The 11427-nt window shown below is 37.2% G+C and overlaps 1 protein-coding gene across 4 annotated transcripts in view; it reads left to right on the forward strand.

The window, feature by feature from the left end:
* The window catches only part of LOC149067571 (uncharacterized), a 251303-nt gene that overhangs the window by 214445 nt on the left and 25431 nt on the right, over window positions 1-11427 (forward strand). The gene's annotated exons all lie outside the window — the stretch shown is intronic.

The following is an 11427-nucleotide window of genomic DNA, read 5'->3' on the forward strand; positions in this document are numbered from 1 at the left end:
TTAAATCAAACTTTTAATTGGAAATTAAATACATAAAGAGAGTATACTTCATCCAGAAAATAAATTTATTAAGTTTTAACTAAATTAAAATAATGAATCTCTCTCTCACAAAAATTGAAATTTTTTGAGGGAATAAGAGACACATTCCGGACAGATATATCTTTTTCTTTCTTAATGAATAGAAATTAGGGGGGGGGGGCTTAGCTCACACACACACACATGAAATTTCTGAAGAAAAAATTTATACTCGCACATGCACAGCATATTTATGTAGCATATTTGGTCATAAGGACCAACCTGTCAAATATTCTAAAGAAACCTACACGACAGACAGAATTTTAAACGGATTGAAATTACAATGAATGTATACAATGAAATTACAGTACAAAAAACATTAAAAACTGCACGTCATGATTAACGAACTAATGGTGGAACCTGAGAAGAAACACAAATGTATCGTAAGGAAATAATAACGTGATTTTCCGAATGACACTTCTGGCACGATATGGTGAACTAGCGCAAAACTACGCACCACCGAAGTGAAAAAAAAATTAGGTCCCGTGTCCAGCAAATAGCTAACAGCCCAATAACATTAAATTTCGAATTCCGTTCGAAATAAAAAATATAGAAAATTGGTCATATATTACCATCACACACCTTGTAATTATAACTTAATTTTACCTTAGCACTGATTTTACACTTTACTGTAACTCCTGGAACCCAGGTCGTTGAAAAACCTTTGTCTCTTTATAAATAAAAGGGTACCGTAGGATGAGTGCACGAATTTTTACGCATTTATTTCCGAAATTCCGGTTGTTAATCGCTCTATAACGTGTCAGTAATATCACTACCGTGACTGTTAAAATACACTGTAGATCAATAATGAACTCACGTGATTGGTCTTCGGTATTTACGGTGGTGATAGGAAAAGTGAAAGTTGCATTTAGATGGATATAAGAGATATTAAAGTTTTTTTTTAAATAATTTGAATTAAATTTACCGAAGTAGTGCATCAACTACCTTGCAGTGGTGATTAGTAAAGCGTAAAACCCTCTGTACCTGCTAGAGGAGAAGGTCCAAACATGGGCTATCTGTCAAATGAGCTAATTGAAGGTTCTGCATCTTGGCGACGAGATCATGAAAGTGTTACATTGTTGTTAAGCAAGAAGATTTTGAATAGTATAAAGTCATCCGTCGTCACTGTTGTCCACGTGTGAAGCAGATGCCATTTTCCATTTTTTTTTTTTTTTTTAGTTTCATACGTCGAAACTATCGGGTTTAGTTTATTTGATTCTCTGTAATTTTTAATGGATAATTATTGCATATTTCGTTGGTATCATGTCACCGATAAGATAATGAGCTACGTTTTCATAACCTAAATTAAAGAATATCGTTAACTGATAATGGCTGTCTCACTGAAAGTTGAACATACTTTTGATCTAAAAACGCGGGCTAGCCCATATGTAGATCATTTTTCTATCTGTTAATTTTTAAATATATATAATTTCTTGGCTTTTATTATATATATATAAAGGTATTTTTTCAATTATATTTTATTAAACAGAAAAAAAAGACTGGTTGCTACCTGTTTATTTATCTGCACTAATACCTAGATCAGCGGTTCTCAACCTTTTCTGACTCGCGGAGCCCTTTTCAGTTCATAATTTCTATGGCGAAGCCCTGTTCGACTCGACCTCTTTTTAAATTTAATTTATATAGTGGAACTCTTTAGGCCTCATTTTTAATTTATTTATCAAATTTATTGATTTATTTTATTTTCTTCGAGTGAGTGCGGAGTCCCTGGGAAGTGCACACGCATTTTACGCACTTTTGCACTTTACGCATTTTACGCCATGCGTGTGAAAATATGCTGTTATTTATTATAAGAATTTACTACTCATTGTTTTAAATTAATTGCTGTCTAGTTGGACACAACCTCATATTAGACGCTTTTGAATGGAAGCTGGTGATAAAATCTTTACTTTGGATCTTGGACTTACTTTGCGATCTTTTTGTGCAAAATTATAGCACATCGCTTGCAGCAAAAATTTAATAGTTAGTAGGGTGGATTTGTTCAACATTTTTTTTTTTTTAAAACAGCTTCAAAAACAATCAGCTACAATGAGGCTTTTTTTTTTTCTTACAACCGTACATCCCTGGATATTTTCCTTCCAATAATGTTCGATTCAAATTTCTACTGTTCAAATCACGCATCTTCAACCCGTTGCTCGCGAGCACCACGATGCTCTCTGAAGCACCCAGAATGCTGGATGCTCGTGCCCGATTTCGTGCTCGCGAGCACTTGATCAACGTTTTAATTTAACACCTTGTACAAATCGTATTCAAGGATTGAAATTTTCACGTATTCCCTAGGGATCAGCATGATCCGTCCAGGGGATTTGTTAGTGTTAGTAAACATCCATGCCCGAACCGGGATTCGAACCCAGACCTGCACAGTGAGAGGCTCCCAGGCGGTGTAGTCATCTTGATTTCATGCATTCGCATGTCAAACTTGCCGAGAGGGTGCTCTTCTTTTGATGACGGGTACAGTCAGTGCTCGTGACTAGAAAAAGGTTGAAGACCTCTGGTTTAAATGGTGAGCTGTGTGTGAAGTAGTATCATTTTAGTCTCTTACTTCAAAGATTGAGTGAATTTTAAAATATTTCCTCTGAGTAAATGCATCTTGTGAAGTTAGCGACTGAAAAAAAAAAATGAACGGAATTCTCATCCATGTCAATTGAAAGAAAAACAGATCAAAGTTTTTAATTAGATTGTTATAATAATCCAATAAACGAAACCACTTTCGTGCAAATTTATCATTTAAAATTCATTGCATTAGAAAAAAACCAAGTAAATCTCATCAATATGCATTTGAAAGAAAACTGGCAAGTTATATTAGCAATACAGTGGAACCTCCCATAACGAATACTCCCCTTTAGTGGACACCTCCCGTTAACGGGCACTGTTTTGAATTATGTCAACGGGCTTCATTGTAGTTTTTTACCTAAAAACGGACACTTCCCGTTAGCAGACAAATTTTTTATCCCCAAAGGGTGCTCATTATCGAGAGGTGATGCTGTATATTGCTGAAAAAATTATTTATACTGTAAAAAAAACCCAAGTTTTCAGAAAGACTACGCCTGGTACGTTGTATTGACTACGATTTTGCGTGCACGGTTAACGTTCTAGTGTCGCGTTCTGCGCGCACTCCTGACTACACTTCCTTTCGTTTTTACACGCACACTCTTGGAGGCGGTTTTGAATTCGGTCACAGCTGTTGCGCACGAAAGAGAATACGTGTAAAAAGGCATTTATATATACATTCATAGTTACCATAGGATAGAGTATCATTAATAGGTGAATACGCCAAGAAAGAAAAAATTTGCCCGTATGCGGTATTTATCGTATTTTTAGTACTTGGATCCTGTAAACCGTTTTGAACATTCTTTTAACAGCTGTCATTGCCCGTCTATTCGTCTTTAACTTCTCTCGAGGAGCAGTCAACTGTCCTACAATTTGCACAAATAATAGTAACCGACCTTTGTGTATGTGTCTGCTGCACTGAATCAATGAAACTTCCATGTGCAGTTCGTGTGAAATTCGTAGAAGGTTATATCAATGCTGACGTTACGGGGTGGTTATAAATAAACTGACACTACTCAGACGTATGTAGCGTCCATTCTGATGAAACTTGGTATATAGGATAAATGGACCACGGGGAAAGAAAAGTTTCAATAAAAAATAGTTCAGTTTCTGACCACCGGATGAAAAAGGGGCGCTTTTTATCGCAACTATCTTTTTCCCCAGGGTCTAAATAACGTATATACACCAAGTTCCAATGAAATACGTCCACAACAACGGGCGTTACATAGGTACACACGACCTATTCCCGACGGGCTGGCCACTTCGTGAATTGGCCGATCAATGTCTGAAATTTCTGACATTGGCTGGCCAGTTCTCGAAGGGGCTGGTGATCTCTGGTCAAAGTCCAATAACAAAAGACATGATTCGGGACCATCGTCAAGTTGGCGTACTTTTTTGCGATAATTATGCCCACGTTAGTTATAGCAACCCGTCAAACCGCTGCCACGATGCGGTAATTATTTTTTCCTCCAAACTTTTGCAGAAAAAAATATGGTTATATAATTATTTTTTATGGTTTTTCTCTCAAATTTCACTTTTTTTTTCTCGTCACATGGAGCTAATCCAATACAGCTGCTAAATATAGACATCTTCATTGATCCACCCCAAAGAGGGTATACAGGATAGTCCTTAAATCTGACACTGCATTCCTGCCTAGTAAGATACTTGGCAAGGCGAAACGGAAATAAATCCCGAGTCGAGTGCCAATGAGATCTGATCCGAGGGGTGGTGCCAACCCTCTTAATGTCCGCCATGAGGGTTTTTGCTAAGGACACCAATCTGTAGCTTTCTGCCACCAGGGTTTAGCACTGCAAAGCGGCAATGCCATGCTAATTATGGACATAAAAAATGGAATTGGCTCCTGGCGGGCCACATTGAGGGGTGGGAACCTTGCGCCAATTGCGCCGCACTGCGCCAAAATTAGCATCTTGCGCCATCCTGCTCCAATAGTGTATTTTCGTATTTTTTTGCGCCAAATAGGCAAAATAGCGAATTTTGCTTTTGCGTCCCCGGACTGGGACGCCAAAAAAATTGTGTTCCTGCTTGCCGCGAAACGATTCTTTCCGAGAAGAGCGTATTTTATTTCTCTGCACTTAAACTATGGGCCCCTCATCAGGCTTTTCATCGCGAAACCCCGATAATATCCGCGATCGTAAAATAGAAGATGGGTTTGCAATGGTCTTTCAGCTTTAAAGCGCAAAGGTGAGTCAGTTTTCGTTTCAAAAAAAAAACGAAAAATGTCGCCACTGGAAAAAAAAGCAACAGAAATTACTTGTAGTCGATCGTCATTGCGTCAAATCCCCATGTTTCGTGAAAAACATTTTCATTCCTGGAGTAAAAGAGCATGTCCGCCGAATTACGAATGCTAATTTAGAAACTAATAAAGAACCGAATAACCCCACAGCGTTAAATCGCCAATGTTGCCAAATATCGAGTGTCGAGTTGGTAATCTCGCCAAATAACGAGTACTGAATCGCCAAACATCGTGTTGATTCTTCCGAAATTCTCTCCCTTTTTGCAACAATTTCTTTCCGAGTATAAAAAAATTAAAAACTTGTAGAAACTTTTTTGTTAGCCCATTTGAAGTGCTGCTGTTCCAGACAGCAAATAATGCCCTCAGTAAGCAAAAATCATCTTAAATACACCGGTGTGAAAAATTTTATGACGGGCGCTCTTTCAAACAAGGTGTCAAAAGCCTGAAACTCCAAAAACAAAAAATCAGCTGATAAAAAGATGTTTGATAACAAAAGACAGTGCAGTTGTTTTATTTTGAAAAGGGGTGGGGGTTAACGAAAATATTCTTGTAAGTTAATTACGTGCTCCAATTTATAAATATCTTCTCCAAAACTGCTCCGAATCCTATATTTTGCTGCTCCAAAACTGCTCCGAAATGAACTTTATCACTTCCCACCCCTGCACATTGCATCAGCACATCGAGCTTTGGCTAGAGACCTCCAGCCACTCCACGAAATGGCCGGCCAAAGTCTGAATCATTTCTGCTCTATTTGGACTTCGGCCAAAACTCTTGGTCAGTTCGCTAAGTGGCCGGCCCCGTCGTGAATTGGGCGCACTTCGGGCTTTTTGGCAGTAACATATGCAAAGAGAAGTTAAAAAACACCTTGTGAAATTTGGGGGCTATATCGAAACAGTGATAACTTTTGGAGTTATGTCGAATTTACTACCGTGTGCTCAACTTTTGGAAGACAGTGTAATGAAGATTATCGAATTACTGTTTCTGAGATCAGTTTTGAAAAACCTGTTAGTCTCGCATTTCGGAAACTTCGAAACATAAGAACGCGTAGAATCAAAGTTCGCGTTCAGCAAAAAAGTTTTCACGATGACCATCGATTGACGGGGAAAATCAGTTACTAATTGAATTCTGTTTCGCAATGGTAGGAGATACGATCCTTCTTCTAATTTTTAATATCTCGAACCTTCAAACTTTTTTTACCAGGCATTTAAAAAAAAATCGCGGTTTCAGAAATAAATCCTGTTGAAATTACTCGTACAATCCTCAAATAAATTGAATTATCTTCCCGTTATGCATACCGATAATTTTTTGTGCATACTTTTATAAAACTAAGCAGAGCCGCCCTTAGGGGTGTGCGACAAGCGCGGTCGCACCGGACCCCGCGGTTTGGGGGGTACAACGCACTTATCGTAATAGAAGTGAAAAGAAATATGGATATATATACCTATATATCAAACGTATTTTCAAAAATTCCGGGGTTTTCCTCTCATTAATTCTTAACTTTCATCCATTCTGGGATTTTTCTCTCAAAAATTCTGAATTTTCGTTCATTCTGAGATTTTTTTCTCTCATTAATTCTAAATTATCAATTATGGGATTATTTTCTGTCATTAATTCTGAATTTTCATCTCTCAATTATAGGATTTTTACCCTCATTAATTCTGAATTTTCATCCTTTCTGGGATTTTTTGTCATTAATTTCGTTTTCATCAATTATGCGACTTTTTTTCTCATTAGATTTCTCTCTCTCAATCATGGGATTTTTTTCTCTCACTAATTCTGATTTTTTCTTTATCTTTAGTTCTGAATTTTCTTCTCTGAATTTTCTTCTGAATTTTCATCATTTATGGGATATTTTTCTCTCATTAATTTCTTTCTTTTTGAATTTTCATTGGTAAATAGATATTTGTCAGCATTCCTGTATATTCTGTGGCAATGCATGAATCTGTGGATGCCAATTTCCCTCCCCCCCACAAAAGATACAAAATCGGAGTTAAGGAGCTCCGAAATTAATTTCGCGCCGGGCCCCGCGTCTAGTAAGGGCGGCTCTGCAAATAAGCAATTTCATTTGCAATGCAACATAAATAAAAATACCATAGTTTCCTGTAAATAACCCAGGAAGCTTTGCCAAAAGAAAAACTTTCGGGAAGGGGAAACGCCGACGCTTCCTTTTATGCTGCAGCATCTTTGTTCAAAAAGTCTCATAAAACACCATCATTTGAATGAAACTTATAATTTTGTACATTTAATTATAGTATAAATTTTTTCCTTTGAAGTTTTATAATAACACTGATTAAACATTATAGGCATCATCCTCGGGTAAGAAAAAAATATTTTTTATACAGGGTGTCCTGTAAGTCCTAAATCTCATCGACCGTTCGTCGAGGAGGTATGGTTCCAGTTTAAAAAATGCTCGATGTGTTCAGAAATCACTTTGTACCAGTTTTGAGGGAGAAAATACATTGTATCACGAAATAAAAAAAATTCACATTTTTATATGAACAACCTGCCCTAAGAACCCAATTAGAAAGTTGTTGCTCTGTCTTTCCTTAAGCCAACAAAAGAAAATTTCATGTTGCTAAGAATATTTATATGAAGCAAATATATCTCGGCGAATATTGCAATTTAAAATTGCAATATTCGCTGAGATATTTAAATTCAAAAATTTGAGAAAAGCTGGGAAGAAATGGCATAAATGATGGAAATAAGCATTTTCCGTTAGTTTAAGCTGTTCTTTCCCAACTTTTCTCCGATTTTGGAATTATCTCGATATTGCTCTTGGAAACGTGAATTTTCTTTTGTTAGCCTCAGAAGAGACAGTACAACTTCCTAATTGGGTTTTATACAAGGTTTTTTTTTAACAGCTGGCTGAATGCGAAGATATATTTTTGGAAAAAGAAAATTCAACTGCCCCTGCGGGGAATCGAACCCACGTCCTTTCACTTTTCGGGTGAACGCCCTAGACTACAGAGGCAATGAATATCTCAATCTTTCCTTGGAGCTCGTGTGCACTGAACGGGACCGTACATGGACGGTCGGACACAATTCGGGCCAAAGCTCATAATTGCTGACGATGCCACCAGATGGCGGCTTATCGATGGTGAATTGTGTCCGACCGTCCATGTACGGTTCCATTCAGTGCACACTAGCTCAAAGGGAAGACTGAGATATTCGTTGCCTCTGTAGTCTAGTGCCTTCACCCGGAAAGTGAAAGGACGTGGATTCGATTCCCCGCAGGAGCAGTTGGATTTTTCTCTTTCCAAAAATATATCTTCGCACATCAGCCAGCTGTTACAAAATTTGGATATGCTGGATAGCGGAGAGAGACGTCATCCTCGGATAGTTGGGTTTTTTTAATACATTTTGAGCATTTTTAAATTAGCGACGAACGGTTGAGGAGATAAAGGCCACATTAAACTTACAGGACACCTTGTATATGTTACAGTTAATGTGATAAATCCGTGGTTATCCATAACTGCCGATTATTATGCCTAATCTCCGATTGGCTCGGTAAGCTTCATAAATATTTCTGTATTTCGCTTTTACCGGCGGTTATGCATAATTCTTGTCTTGAATGAAGTTAGTAAGTATGATAAATATGGAAGAAATCGAGCGGAAATATCACTTAAATTCACACCCACTAATCAGTATCTCTCGTACGTTGGGCGCACTACTGATATTTTGCCACAAAAATTAAAATAAATGAAAATAGGTGTTATATAAGTTATTATTAGTCTTGTAATGTGTTAGCTTTCTTCCCATTTATCAACACTTTTAAACATAGTCAACGTCACTGATCAAGTATCCATCATTTTAGACTGAAGTTTGAGCAACATGCCCGGTAAATTTAAGTAATTCATTGACAATTTATCATATTTGTCGATACGAGCCGGGGATTATACATAATCACACTGGTAAATTTTATAAAATTGGAAAATTTATCAAACTTAACAAAATAGCCAGTGACTATGCATAATAACTGGATTCATCAGATTTACTGCGTAACATATACTTACTATATACTGAACAGGCAAAATTGTTTATGAAAACTTATTTCCCTGGACGTCAGGAAAAAAATGTTATTGAATAAAACCACGGGTTTTAAATCTTCCGCAAGAACTAAAAATTAACTTTTAAAGTTATAAGCCGTAACTTTATTACGGGAAATTCATGCTTCGAATGAGGGATATTCGATGTCTGTTCAGCGGTTCTAACCCAGTGGGATGAATGATGACTAGAGCCCGGATTGTATGCACTTAAAAAGTGGCAAAATATGCTCTAAAAGTATGCAAATATGCACTCAAAAATGCTAAAATATGCACTTAAAATGCTAAAATATGCACTTAAAATGCTAAAATATGCACTTAAAATGCTAAAATATGCACTTAAAATGCTAAAATATGCACTTAAAAATGCTAAAATATGCCGAAATATAAACTATCTTTGCACACATCCATATTTTTATGGGTATCTTTTTTGAGTCACTCGTTAGACAATTTGCCTGTTGCGGCATTTGTGTTTGTATTCAAAAATTTTTTTTTTAATTAAAAATTCCAAAATATGTATCAAAAAGGAGAAAATACGCGTTAAAAAAATCACTATGCAAAAAAAAAAAAAAAAAGCAAATATGTTTTAAAATGCATATGTTTTATGGTGCGTATTCATTTACAAAAAAATACCCTCACATATGCATATACTGCATATGCAAATAACTTCTAAAACTTTTTATTTAAGCATTTTTAATTTCTAGTTAGTCGTGGCTGTGCTTAGTAACGAAATACCAGTAAAAAAAAAATTCGAGGCTATTTCTAAAAGAATTGAACATTTTTGACGCTATCTCTAGAAATAGCGTTACAATGAAACAGTTGATATTTGGAAAAAAAACAATTCCACTTGCGAGAAAAAACCCGAGGTTATGAAAATATTGTGTGAGCAATATTCATTTGAAAAACTATGAAAAAGTGATTGAGCTTCAATAAACCTTCACAAAAATATGCACTAATTTATTCTGAAAATTCCTTGATTTTATGCATTTATATGCATTAATGCTGAAAAAGACCAAAATATGCAAGTGCATATGCATTTGCATATAATCCGGGCTCTAATGATGACTGTAGTGCCCGCGTAACCGTATTTAAGGGTGACCGTTGAGCAGGGGTTTGAAATGCATCTTTTAAATATGGGTTTTGTCGGAAAATCATAATTTGGCTTCAGAAGAGGGATTACCGTTTTTTAAGAGGGATTTTATTTTAATATTTTACAGGGCGTCAATAATTAAAGGATCCTATTTTAAAGTAGCCTACAGGTGAAACCAGTCATCAGAAAAGTGTGGAATTTTGTGGAGGACTTCATGGGAATTTGTTTCAGGGAGGCAAATAGTTGCACATGTCGACACCAGAGGGCGTTTCGCTTTGAATACCTTTAATAAACATGTAAATTTATGTGATGTCACAGCTGTTATAAAACCTGGAAACATTCGTGGAGATCTTGTTTCTCAATGTGTTTGCTGCCCACAATGACGATAAGTTTACGAGATTTTTCTTTCTTGGTCAAATTGTTTTACCAAAACAGCAATTCCGCAGTAACTGTTCTACGGAAGTATCTGACTTGGAAGAGGATTCGAAAAGGTCCAATGAATGTTAAAACCTTCGGAGTATGATAATGAAATTTGAAACCACAGGATAGTTAGCTTTTAGTCCTGGAAGAGAAATAAAACCCGTTTCTATAGACGCTGTACAGGAGATTTCGCTTCAGGTGGAAGAGGACAGAGCTTCAAATTCTCGTGGTAGCAGTGTCAGGCGTGTAGCACAGGCGTTGGATAGACCACGTTCAACTGTCCATAAGATAATGCGGAATATCCTCCGATATTATCCGTAAAAACTTTCATTTGTGCAGCGGGTGCTTCCACGTGATTATGACGCTCAACTCCGATTCTTGCTGCAGTTTCTTGCTCTCGTTGAGGTTGATTCAGAATGGACTTGGACGCGCGTCTCTGGACACACGAAGCGCATTTTCACTTGGATGGTGCAGTCAATATTCACAACTGCCGAATTTGGGAACAAGAAAATCCGCACGCTATCTTAGAGGTTCCGTTGCATTCACCAAAAGTAACGGTATAGTGTGGATTTACTACATCATTTATTCTCGGTCCCTGCTTCTACGAGGAGTTGCGTTCTACAGGTCCAGTGACATGTCCGATCACCGGGAAGCGATATGCATTGCTGTTACAGAACGAAACTGTTCCGGCTCTGCAAGCACGGCACTGCCTTGCAGACACAATCTTTATGCAAGACGGAGCTCCTCCACACATTGCAGTATGTGTTAAGAATGTTCTTAAAACACATTTTTACAGAAGAACGTGTCATCAGCCGACACTTACCTAATCTACGGCCTCCCCGAACTTTAATCCATACGATTTTTGGCTTTGGGGCATTTCGTCTGGTAAGTTAAATGACGATCCAAGAACTTTACCTGACCTTAAAGGCAGCATTTCACGCCCCGTGCGTGAAATGCATCCTTGCGTGCGTGAAACG

The sequence above is a fragment of the Pholcus phalangioides genome, unplaced genomic scaffold, assembly GCF_987345545.1.
Source record: "Pholcus phalangioides strain wild (caught in Gottingen) unplaced genomic scaffold, Ppha-v1.0 ptg000029l_1, whole genome shotgun sequence".
NCBI classification, from domain to species: domain Eukaryota; kingdom Metazoa; phylum Arthropoda; class Arachnida; order Araneae; family Pholcidae; genus Pholcus; species Pholcus phalangioides.